We start from the raw sequence: 13,106 nt of genomic DNA on the forward strand, positions 1-13,106 counted from the left end.
TGGTCAAGTCCTGGCCACACCAATCTGCAGAGCCATCTTCAGACAGCCCCACCCTGCCAGAGCAGAGCTTGAGCCCAGGTTTTAAGCTCCAAGTAAGGAGTCTCTGATGGTGAGAAACTGGCTGGCTCAGCTTGGGCTGAGGTTTGCAAGGTGCCCTGGATTCATGGCAGAGAATCCACCAAACAGCCACGGGCTGGTTGTGGGTCTGACCCATCACAATGTGGGGCAAGGCTGCACCCCTTGGTGGGGACAACACCTCCAGGCAGAGCAATGCCCTGGCACCTCTGGAGGAATGCAAGCACAAACGTTGACCATTTCACGAGCCAGGCACCCTGAAAATGTGTTTTGTGATGTCTCTGTCACACAGAGAAGGCTGCACCTCTCAGCCAGAAATCAAAGGTTCCTTTACAGGGATGCCCCTGATCTATTACTGCTGTCACTCTCCTTCTTCCAAAGCCTTCAGAGAGCTTTCCAAGATGGTATTTTTGTGACCAAACAAAGGTCACAGTCCCTGCTATGATAAATCAAGGCTGGTTTGGGGACAGGTTCAGCTGACAGAGTCATCTGACCAGCGCAGCTGTGCTCAAACCCTGAACCAGTTCCCTTCTTGTGTCTCTGTCAGGCTGGGCACAAAGCTCAGACATCTGTTAGTTCCTGAATTACACTGTGCACAGGATAAGGGACGTGCCCAGCTCATGTTTATTATTTTCCAAGCTTTGCATCAACTCCACACACAACCAGACCACAGCATCCGGTCACCAACTCTGCTGCGTGCAGCTGCCTCTGCTGCTCAAATGAATGGTGACTTCGTGAGGTTGTGGCTTCCCCAGCTAAATAAATATATAAAGAAAGAAATAAGGGGGAGAAAAAGTCCTTTTCCTCTATTCCATCTTGCCAAATCCTTCTCTTAGGGAAATCACTCAAAATCCTCCTAAGTAGCATCATGCCTGTAAGGAGGGCAGCAGGCACAGCCATCATGCCCACAGCCTGTGCTTTGTGCTTCTCCAGGAGAAAGCTGCTGCCCTGCTGAGTATCCCTGAATCCTCTGCCTGCCCTGGCAGGGAATGGGCAGGGGACTGACTGCCAGAGCTGAACTACTTTGACCTTTTCAGAGAAATCTGCTGGGAGGTGGCAGCTCTTGCAGCCTCAGCAGAGAGGGAGCTGGGCTGCTTGGGGCTGAGCCCACTCTGAAGGGCAGGAGCCTCAGCCTCTCAGGGGGCTGCTGGACCTCCAGACTTGGCTGTGGTTTTCCTGTGATAACAGCTGCTTGGAAAGGGTACAAATGGCATCCTGCTGATACAAGGGTTTGGAGATGGCACTGCAGAGTGGGATGGGCTGGCAGGGTGCTCTGTGCTGGCTCTGTCCCAGAGAAAAATGAGAAGGGGCTGCACAAGAAGCTGTTTTGGGGGCTGGCTGCTTCCTGGAACTGCCTATTCCTGCACTCCAAGGGCCAAAGCCTTGCACGGTTCATAAGACATTTGGGTTTGCATGAAAGAAACATTAAAAAGCCCCAGGGACTCAGGAATTGTAAAGACAAGGCAAAAACCCCCCAGACTTCAAGCACAAGAGGCACCCCTTCCAAACATACACAAATTGCTTCCATATTTCACAAGTTTTGAAGAGCAGGTGTATGCACTTTGTAAATCAGCAAGCCTGATCCTGAAGCCATCCAAAACTCATGATCAAAAACTTCTGAGTATCTGAGGCCCAGGAGATATCATTCTCCCAAAGTCTCCTTCACCTAAGTCAACAAGAAGGTAGGACTTGAAGCAGAGAAACAGAGCCCCAAAAGCTTTTTCTGTGTGGGAGTAAAAGTGATGCATAATGGGGGGATATACACACACACAAACCATTTTCTGTACTTAAAGGGTTAAAATGACCTGCAGACAAAACCTGCACTGCCTGTGATGTACAGGGCTTCAGAAACAAAACCAGTCCTTTGGTCTCTGGTTTTGCCTCCCCTCCCACAGCTCTGCATCCCATCTGGGCACTGCTGCAGGGCTGGCACAGGGACATGGATGAGGGGAGGGGATGCTGCCACCCAAGTGCTTCTGCAGTGCCCCTCACTATAGAGTCTTTCAAGGCTTGTGAGACCCCTCTGATCCCCATCACACCCCTGTCAGATACAGAAATGTTGTGACACCCTCACAGGCAGCAGAGAGCTGGTAACAAAGCCCTCCAAGGACTCTGGCACAACTGCAGTGGTTCCCATCCCAACCATCTGGGCACTGGGGGGTTCTGCCAGCACTGCTCAACTCCTACAGCTCAAACTTGGATGTGCCAAAGTTGCCTGGTACTGATTTCAAAGTACTGGAAGATCCCGGGAAGGCTGAACCTTGGCTACTGAAGAGAGAGCCCAACTTGCCCACTTAGCTCAGCAGAAGTCACAGGGGCTGCAGCTACCAGAGCACATCATGCATCCCATAGGAACAGATCTGTAGGACCAAGCACTGGGAGCTGAGGATCTGACATGCAAGGAACACAGATTTTGGGCAGGGTTACTTCAGACCAGCTGCAGTCTGGCTCTGTGGACTGAGCTGAGAAGCAGATGGGGCACTCCTGGAGAGCATCTTCTACTTGAGTTTCCTCCCCAAGGAGCCCAGGCTGTCTGCTCCCAGACCACCCCACCAGAGAGATGCTGGAAGAAGGATTTGAAACCTCCTGATTGGGAAAGCAGGAGGCAACAGTTTGTGCCCCCTAAGGCAAGGAGCTCCAGGGGGATTTCCCCCTGCATTAGGGTTAACTTGAAGGAGGTACCAATACCTGGTATAAAGCATCACTGCAGCTGCAGAAGCAGACACCCTGTGGTTAGACAACTACCTGAAAAATCCCTCTCAGATGAGGCTCAGATAAAAACAGAAGTGCTGGTTTACAAAATCTAAATTAGACAGCTATGACACAAGTTTATCAGACTTGTCCCTTGTCCATGGGGAACAGCAAAGACCCTGATGCCTCTGCCTGTCATGGGCTCTAAGGACCCCAGCTAAAGGAACCAGCTGAGGAGGAGGGATGAGCTGATTGCCCCCAGACACCACCTCAGAGGCTCTGGGGTTTGGTTGCTCTCTCCCACTGCCTGCAGGTGGAAATCCACACTGTTAGTCTCCAAAGTTATTTTCTTTTCCATTGCACCACCCTCCACCTGCTTGGACCTGGCAGCTGCCTGCTCACCCCATCAGTGTTTGATAGAGCAGTTGCAAAGAAAAAGATGTTGGACTAAAAGAGTGGAAATATTGGTCTGTCAGGGAGCACAAATATTTAAGAAAATGCATCAAAGCAGTGGAATGAGGATGGAAGAGGTTAATGCTTGGCATATCTTAACTTGTCATATTTTTGACTTTATGGAGAAGAAAAAACCCAGGGTGATGAAGGCAAACACCCGAGTCAAGAAAGTTGGTGTAAAATCAGAAAGGTGCCAGTTAACACTAGTTTTGAGTTTCATGAAAAAGCAGGGGCCATCTCAAACAGCCAGATGCCCATGAAATATTATTTTTGGACACCATTTCAGAACTGACTTGGAGGGATGTGTGACATTTACTGACTCACATCCACCACTTCCTGCAACACCTGGAGCTTACTTCAAGGGCTCTCATTTAGATACTGAGAACTTGCTCAGTCTTCAAGCTGAAAATAACAACATTTACTTTCATTTTTTTTTTCTGCAAAGCTCTGCTGAAAGCACGATCTGTGATGCAACAGCCTCTGGGGCTGCTCCAGTCCCCACGTGGAGTTCACACAGCACCACGAAAGAGCAATTAAAAAGTGATCAATGATCTGCAACTTCTCCTGGGAGGGAACCAGCAACATCAAGCTGCTTTCTCCTTGGATCCAATAACCAGCAAGATTTTCTCCTTGGATCCAGTGACCAGCAAGAAGACTTTCTCTTTCCAAGCCACCCAAACCATGCTGCATCTCAAACACTGGTGGTGCTTTTCACCATTTCCTCTGATTTTACCAGGAAGCTGTGGCCTCCTCAGCCTCAAACATTCACCACAGAGGCTGTAGCATGAGCTGAGAGAATTCTGAAGGACAGTTCTGAATCTCTGCCTCCATGAAGAGTCATTTTCATGGCCATTTCTGGCCATGAAGAGGCCAGAGCCCTCTGGGAGTCAGGATGCAAAGCCTCAAAGTGTAAGCAACTTGAGAGAAGAGGATTTGAAACAAAAAGCTAAAACCCAAAAAAAGCTAAATCTAGTTAGGAAACCCCCACTGAATACACACAAATATCTATTTCATTTCGTACTTAATTTATTTTTACACATTTCTTCTGTTTTTAATTATTCCCCTCGCTGGGGATGTAAACTTGTGATGAATTCATACTGGTTTGAAACTATTTAAGATTTAAACCCCCCCTGTTTCAATATTTAGTCTATTAATGAGGAAAGGGTTGATTTTCCACCTTGGTATTTTAGAATGTAAGCAACATTTTACGTCCAATCCAAAAACATCTGAGGTTTATCTTTCCAAAGCCAAAGCTGCATAAAGGACATTTTGGCTTTAAGAAGATAAAACTGCTACAGTGGCAAAGATTTAAGCACTCCAACCAAGTGTCTCCATTGGTAGGGCTTCCATTGGAGTGACAAATCCTACAGGACATGACATCTCCAGTGTTTCATCTGTGCCAAAAAGAGCATCAAATCCTAACTTCTGGTGAGCAACCAAGAAATGTCAAAGGTGTCAGAGGAGCCAGCTTGCTTGCTGTTAGAAATGTCTCCTCCTGCACCACACTAACCTCTGAGAGCCATGGATGCAGAAGGACCAGGGAAATGCTGGGGAAAAACATCCTTATGGAATGTAGCCTTTTCTCAGGGACCATTCCCCCTCAGATTCAGGTAGGAGGGAAAATCCAAAGTTGCCTGAAGTTGCCTGCAGCCTGTGCACTTTGATGGACAAGACCCCCAGGACCCCCTGAGCATCACAGAAGTGCAACTGGAGAAGGGTCCTGGCCAAGCACAGAGCAAACCCACTGGTGCAGAGACTCTGTTGGTGCTCTGGTTGCTCTGGTGCTTTGGGCAGGCTCTAAACTTAAGAGGAGAGTGAATTTGCTTTCGGTCTTGGTTCCTCTACTCTGGGATATTGACCAAAAGGCACAGAAAAATGTAATGTGGAGACTAAACTGCCTGTTAAAATAAAACATCATTGCTACATGATGCCTCCAGGGCCTTGGAGATTTCACACAGGTATATGACTCGACCTTCAGCTCTGAAAAAAATGAGGCTGGGCAGAGTAAACCAAAATTATCTTCCATCCAGTTGGACATATTTTACAGCCTGACAGTCCAACACATAAAATGGAAGAGAGGAAAGACCAGATGTGTGTCCCCCCAAGCTGAGGTTTTCTGATCAATGCTTTTTTTTCTTTTTTTTTTTCTACTGGTAAACTTGGGGATTTGTTCAACTTTGAAAACCCAGTGCAGGCTGAGGCTGGTTATGAACCAAACCAAGGAGGGGGCTGGTGTGGATGGCCATGCTTCCTTTCTTGTGGGACTCATCAGAAGCAGCAGAATGCTGCAGCTTTGCTGGGAGGGGAGATCAATCATTTAGGAGATGCAAACATGAGAGAAAAGAAATTGGGTCTATCAGGATGTTTCCAGTTGAATTTCCATCCTGCCAGCATCTGCCTGGCCTCATGGCTCAGCACCAGGAGATCTTCAGGACTCTGGCACATATGAAGCTTTAGGGCTATGTCTGGGTGCCAGGCACCTCCAAACACCCACAAAGGCAGCAGGATCCTGGGCACCAGCAAATTCTTCACAAAAATTACAAAAAAATGGCAGTTCATAGCAAATCCTTCCAAATTTAAACCCATGAAGCACAGCAGTTAATCAAGCTGATTAAATGAACCAAACTTGTTAAGAACAGTTTTAGCAAAACATGTACATTTCTGCTGAGCAGAGATTCCTGTGACTTTGAGCTGCAGAGTACACAGGTTGCCATGAGAGGACTAAAAAGAGGGTTGGGGACATTACCCATGTGAAAAATCAAGCCTCCTCCAGCTCTCCCAGCATCTCTTTACAGAAAGTTTCTCCCTGGTCAATCAGTTTCAACACACTGGTGAGGATCTTCTAGTTTCTGGAAGGAGAGGCTTTGCTTACCCACAATCAGAGACTTTCCTGACATTTGGGTCCAAAGGTGGAGACTTCACCTCCCACCTCACAAAACATCTCCCAAGTCAAAATGCTGCCAGAGGTCCTGGGAGAGCAGCAGCTCCTGCTCAGCCCATGGTGTCCCCCATGCTGTGTGTCCAGGTAAAATGATGCCTTCATCTCTTAGGACTCAGAGCACCCATAAAAGAAAAAATGTCTCTAAGAGTACCCAACCCAAACATTTCCATAGCTGCCTGGAAGATTAAAGTAACTCAGCAGGGGATTTTTTTCCTTTTGTGTAAGTCTGCTCAGCTTCAGTCCCCACAGAGACAGGTCCAATGAAAGCCTTAGATGCCTAAATTCTAAATGTAGACACCCAGTCCTCCTCTCCAGCTGTCACTCAGCCATGGAGAGGGATAATGCTGAGTTACTTACTGGTTCTCCAGCATCCTACATCATTCAGAAGAGAGCAGAGCAGGCTGGTGGTGAAGTCCTGTGTACCTGCACCACCCCAGGACCCACCAAAAACTCCCAGAGCCTTTGTAGATGGGGCTGAGCTGGGAGCAGACAGATCCTTAAGGACTGGCCAGAGGCTGAGCTGGCATTGAGGGTTTTCTTTGAGCTGATGGAGAGAGAGAGGCAGCCTCTCACAGGGTGTTTAGGATAAATGACCTGTGGAGATGGCTGTGTCTCCACTCAGTGTAGAGCAACTAATGGTGGAGGGACTCACATCTCACTTCTGGACAGCTCAAATATGGTTGTGTCCTCAAATATTTCCACTGATATGAACACCAGGTGGATAGCAAACCATGGCCACCAGGAACAGGGTGTCCAACCACCAAGCAGCAATCCCACTTAGTTACCTCACAGGCATGCAGAAGGCACCTCGGTGTGGGCTCCAGTTACTCCTCCAATATTTAGCCCACCTCACTGATGGGTTTTCTCTGCTGCTGCCTCATTCCCTGCTATCTGCTGCTGTATCTGCAGTATCTGCTGCTGAATCTGCAGTATCTGCTGCATCTGCTGCAGTATCTGCAGTGTCTGCTGCAGTTTGAGTGCAGTGCAGTGGGAATGCCAAGCACTGCAGCCACTGCAATGCCCTTTGAGGATTTACACAGTGAGAGTGCACCAGCCCAGCTAAAAAGGTGGTGGGAATATGGGAATTGTGCCTTCTCCTTTTCTCTTGAAGAGCACGAGCCAGAAGATCTGCAGATTCAGCATCTTGCAGGGAGTTCTGCTAAGACAAAGCCAAACTTGGCATCAGCACTCACTCCATCCTCCATGCCATGTGCTTTGTTTGTCTGAGAGTTGTTTTTCCTGCAGGGGAGGGTGGATTGGCAGGTAAGGAAAGAAATTCATTCAAATAACTTGACTGGTTCTTTGTCCTGGCCACCCTCTCCATTATGATTTTTAATTCTCATGCCCAGAAGAATCCTGAAACAAAGACATCCTCTCCTGGAGCACAACAAATACTCATGAAAGGAGTGTCTGAAAGGCCATGCTCCTTGAGCAAGCCTGTAAAGGTTACAAGTTGTGGCTGGAATATTTCTATTGAGATTGTTAGAAACCAAGAAGGTGATAATAGAAGTAACACATGTTATGAAACCAAAAATACTGACATGCTGTGAATCAACCTAGGCACTGGTAAAAGTATCTTCCCTGCTTCTGTGCAAGCCACTTGCCTGGTTTTGCAAGATGTTTCTCAGAGGATGCTGGTGCTGTGCTACCTATTCCATTCTGCACTGCTTGTCAGATAAATGGCAGCCTTTTTAATGGAAGGACAGACATTTCATTATTTTAGGTTCAGGGATCCTGGCCAATTCCTTCTCCAAAGTAGCTGGGGTTGAATAGCCAAAGAAAATTTATGCACTTAAACTTAGTGGAGCTTAAACAGTGACAACCCAGAAATGGACAGGAGCCTGAGGGGTAGCAGAAATCTCCAAGACAAGGACTTTGCTGCTCAGAGGACCTGCCAGCAGCTCCTGATAGAAGCTATTATGAATATATTTACATGTTCTGCTCCTTAAATGCTGTTTTCTGGTGAAAAGCAGACTGCAGTCCTGCTCAAAGTCCTCTGATCTTTCAGCACTAAATGGTTTCCAGAGCTCTCCATGGGCTGTAGCTAGTTTGTATTTACCCACACAAACCCTTGCTTAGAAGCGTTTGGACCTTGAAATGAGACAAATTCACCCAGCAGCCACAGGCAGACAGGGTGGGACATTTGGCTCCCAGTTTACTCCTGGTTTAACCCAGTGGTACTGGGGAGCCACCCAGACAAAGCCCTTTGCCTCTCATTTCCTTCACTGTGAGGTCCCAAACCTGTCCTATTTCCACCTCTAATGCCTGCAGGGAAGAAATACTCAGCAAGGTTCCCTAAGAAAAATGAAATCTGCACAGACATCCCAGTGAACATCTCCAGGCAGCACGGGTTTCCCAGGCTGGGCTTAGGTGGCATTTGCAGGCTTGGTTGAAACTGGCTCCTTTCACGTTCTATTGCACTTAAAATATAAAAATGAAGTGTCTCCTGCACATTCAAAGTGCATTTATCATTCCCAAACTCTTACCTATCCAAACAAACTGCTCTTCAAACCTCTGCCCAAGTTTCAGCAGAATGCATTAGTGCCCAGAACAACCAAGGGCTGCACTGCCACATCCCTGGCCCATCCTTCTCCAGAACAGCCTTGCTCACCAGTTAACACCCCTTTCCTTTCCATGTCATCAAACTGGCTCTGTCAGCATTCCTGGTCCCCAGGGAATCCACAGCATAGCTATGAATGGGAAAGAATTGTTTCCCAGGCTGGAGAATTACAAACCTGTAAAGCTTTTTTTTTTTTTTTTTTTTTATTGAAAGGAATGTTTTGGATTTAGTAAAGAGGAAGAATGTGAGAACTTCAGTTTCTCATTCAAGCTCAAAAAAAATTACTTCTGGGATGGTGGAGTGGGAAGGAAAACAGCATCTAACAGCTCCTGCCTGGGACATGGACAATGAAAGGAAAGATATTTGGAAAAATAATCTGGAGCACCTCTGAGAAGGGCTGAACACTGGGGCAAGAGTGAGTAGCAAACCAGATACTGGTTTATAAAATAAGAGAGCCTGATTTTGACCTGCAGAGAGGTGAAGAGCATCATGTAACAGAGCAGAAGGAGGATGGGTTCTCTCTGCAGCATTGCTGCTGGGGCTGAGCCATCCTCTAAACAGAGCAAGCAGCTGCAGGCACTCCTGTGCCAAGGAGACGTTGGCAGATTGGAAAGAATTCAGTAATGATCAACAATCAAATAACTAAAGGGAAGATTAAATAACTAAACAGTATAGTTTGTGTAAATAAATCCCTAAGAAGGAGATAAAATCATTTGAAGGTGTCAACATCAAGGAGAGAAGTGCTGTTTGCACAGCTCTAGATGGAGTCTAACAAAAAAAAAAAATAAAAGGAAAATACCTCCTCCAGCAGAAAAGGAAAACTGCAAACTGGCAGGAAGAGCTGCTGGATAAAAAGTCATCACCCTTCACAGCCCCCTCAACCCACTACCCAAAACCTTCATTGGTGTAGAGGGGAGCAGGGAGGAGTCACCAAGACCAACCCAAAAAGTACCAAACCAAAGCGAACAGGAATTCTGCAAAAGCATCAGGCCCACCCCTGGAGCCTGCAAACAAATGCAGGGCAGTGTTAGCCTGGAGCAATCAGATACCTGGATGAACAGTGTCAGGATTTCATGGGGACATCCACATCTTTCCTGCTGGTACCAGCCCCAGAGCCAAGGTTTCTCATTTCCCTCTGGAAGAACTGTTTGGAATTAAAGTTGTTTAACACTTCCCATGAATGACTGCTTTCCACTATGGGTGTCTGCATCAGGAAGAACCTTTGGGTAATTTTTAGCTAAAATAATTCAACTCTCTCCTAGAATAAGATACTAAAGATATATGTTAGCTTGCTCTGTTCAAACCAAGAGATTAAGTGCCTCTGCCTCCAGGGGTTGGCACCAGTCATAGAATCATAGAATCATAGAACTGGCTGGGTTGGAAGGGACCTCAGAGATCATCAAGTCCAACCCTTGATCCACTCCCGCTGCAGTTCCCAGCCCATGGCACTGAGTGCCACATCCAGGCTCTTTTGAAATATCTCCAGGGATGGAGAATCCACCCCTTCCCTGGGCAGCCCATTCCAATGGCTGAGCACCCTCTCCAGAAAGAAATTCTTTCTAATGTCCAACCTAAACCTCCCCTGGCACAACTTGAGACCTCTTGTGCCCTCTTGTCTTGCTGAGAGTTGCCTGGGAAAAGAGCCCAACCCCCCCCTGGCTCCAACCTCCTTCCAGGGAGTTGGAGAGAGTGATGAGGTCTCCCCTGAGCCTCCTCTTCTCCAGCCTCAACACCCCCAGCTCCCTCAGCCTCTCCTCATAGGATCTGTGCTCGAGTCCCTTCACCAGCCCAGTTGCCTCCTTTGGACCTGCTCCAGCACCTCAATCTCCTTCCTGAGCTGAGGGGCCCAGAACTGGACACAGGACTCAAGCTGTGGCCTTACCAGAGCTGAGCACAGGGGCAGAATCCCTTCCCTGGACCTGCTGGCCACGCTGTTCCTGATCCAGCCCAGGATGCCATTGGCCTTCTTGGCCACCTGGGCACACTGCTGGCTCATGTTCAGCTTCCTGTCCTCAGCCAGGGATGGGAGATGTGGCTTTGCAAGGGTCCTGGGTTTTCCCACCTGTGGGCAAGTGACAGGTCATGCAAAACTTCACTCTGATGGGGGCTTGCTTGAGTCTGGCAAATAATTTATCGGAGGACTTGATTCATTTTGGTCCAGCCCAGCCAAAAAAAAGACACTGGCTGACACTGCCATGGCTGAGGGCTGGAGGCAGGGCAGGGATCCTTTTGTCATGCCCAGCTGCAGTGAGGCAGGAGAAGGACCCTTTCCTGCTCAGCCTCCACTCACCTGCTGAGAATCATCAGCCCTGGGCATTAAAAGATAGAGTTGTAGGAAAAAAAATAAATAAATTACATATGCATTCGATCCTGCAGCTAAAAAGAAAACCATCATGATGCCTGTGCAGATGGGAGACACACTCAGATGGCAAGGGCAGTGTTAACATCAAGAATTTTTTAACTGGTGGGTGCTTGACCCTGCAAACTTCCCATACTTCCAGTTTATGTTGGGTTTGTGTCATTTCCTTGATTTGCAGATGGCAAACTGAAACAAAAGTGCAGGAATCCCACCAAGCAGCATCAGACTCCCTTCTTCATGACTGCATCTTATCCTCAGATGTTAATCCCACAGAAAAACTGGGAGTGCCAATAGTCCATCAGTTTCTCCAAGGAATGAGTCCCAGCCTGTGCCAGTGGCTCCCCCAAACCTTTGCTGAGAAGAGACAACTCCTGTGCAGCAAAAATCCCTGAGTCCTGCAGGAGATCTGACCTGAGAGGAAGAGATCCTCCCAAACCTGATTCCTCCTGCACCTCCTGGTTCTGCTTTGGTCCTGCTCCCACATCCAGCTCCACATCTGCCACCAAACCCCCTCCCCAGGTGGGGAACCCTGAGCCTTCAGCCTGTAGCAGGGCTCTCCCTCCTCTTCCTCCCTACCTCAGTCAGGTCCTAGCCCTGGTCCACGTCAGCCCTCCTGGGTGTTATTCTCAGGTGTTAATCCCACAGAAAAACTGGGAGTGCTGTGGTCCTCAGTGTCACAGTGTCCCTGAAATTTCTGCAAAGCCATTTCAAAGAGCTGCTGCTCCTCATCTGCAGCAGGAGGATGCGATGTGCCTGCCACACTCTCCACTCTGATTTATCCACCAGACCTGAATGTATCTCCACTGAGAAAGTGGCTTCAAAGAATTCAGCTTCTAACTCTTGAGAAGTTTCTGTTAAGTGTCTGAGATCTGAGGGTTTTTTTTTTCCTCTAAGTTTTCATACTTTTTTTTTTTTTTTTTCCCTCCAGTGAAGAACAACCAAAGGCTCATTCCTGATATCTGCCAAATTTCAAGCTTCTCCTCCAAAGGCAGAAAGTGCTCGAGTTCCTCAACAGATCACTTTAAGGACATGTTTAAATATGAAGAAAAAAAAGCAAGATTGTTTCTTTCCTCTCTTTCTTTTAAGCAAGTAAAACATTTTTGGCTGAAGTTTCCCAGATGCATCCAGCCTGAGACAGATACCCAGCACAAGAAAAAAAAAGAATTAAGAGGCAAATGGTTGGAGTCTGCAGGGGTTACAGGCAACTAAACATTATAAGAAATGTTGGATAGTGTGAAAACCAGACAGAGGCACTAAAGTCATCAATTACATGAGCTTCTGCTGAGTCAGGAGGGGAGATGAACAGAAAATGTTCTGCCAAATTTTGCCCTGCCTTTGTATTTCATAAGAAGGCCATGGTGAGAGCACCAGTTCCCTTCCAAGGTGCCTGCACTCTGCTGCCAGGGCAGAGACATTTTGGGATGGGAATGAGGTTGGCAGGTGAAGCTCCCCAGGGATCTCCACTGCCTCCTTGCCAGCCTCTGGGACCCAGAGCAGTATTTGCCCATTTCCCCAACACTCAGGACCCCTGGACAGGGCTACTTGTCCTGGCAGGACAGAGGGGGATGCAAGTGCCAAGCAGATGTGTTGCTTGGTGCTGGCTTAGGAGCTGGACACAACGTGCCACAGGGCTGGGCAGGGGAGCAAGGGGGCTGGATTTTTTTATTTATTGTATATTTGTGGATTATTTAGAGCCTGGAGTAATGGGCACCTTAGAAAACACTCAGAAAGGTGTCATGAAAACCAGGGCAAGCTGTGGGTTGTTGTTATTTCATACCAGGCCAGAATGCAGCCACCAATTTCCAATGATGCTATGGCATGAGCAACCCCTCACTGAATTCCCTCTCCCTCTCTGTCACTCTGCTGACCATTCCCACTCCCTGCTGGGTCTTTCCATCTTTCCATCACCCTAAAAAGAGATTCTGTACACACACAGTGCCTGTGCCTGCCCTGCAGCCCCCCAACAACCCCAGCACAGCAGCCTTCCCTGCATGCTGCCATACCCACACCCCTGCTCAGGAAGCATC

The 13,106-nt window shown here is 47.9% G+C and overlaps 1 long non-coding RNA gene across 1 annotated transcript in view; it reads right to left on the bottom strand.

Annotated features, from left to right (window-relative positions):
* LOC139793993 (uncharacterized) overlaps positions 1-13,106 on the bottom strand; it is a 101,746-nt gene that overhangs the window by 73,370 nt on the left and 15,270 nt on the right. The window lies entirely within an intron of this gene.

The sequence above is a fragment of the Heliangelus exortis genome, chromosome 3 (assembly GCF_036169615.1).
Source record: "Heliangelus exortis chromosome 3, bHelExo1.hap1, whole genome shotgun sequence".
In the NCBI taxonomy this organism is placed as follows: Eukaryota; Metazoa; Chordata; class Aves; order Apodiformes; family Trochilidae; genus Heliangelus; species Heliangelus exortis.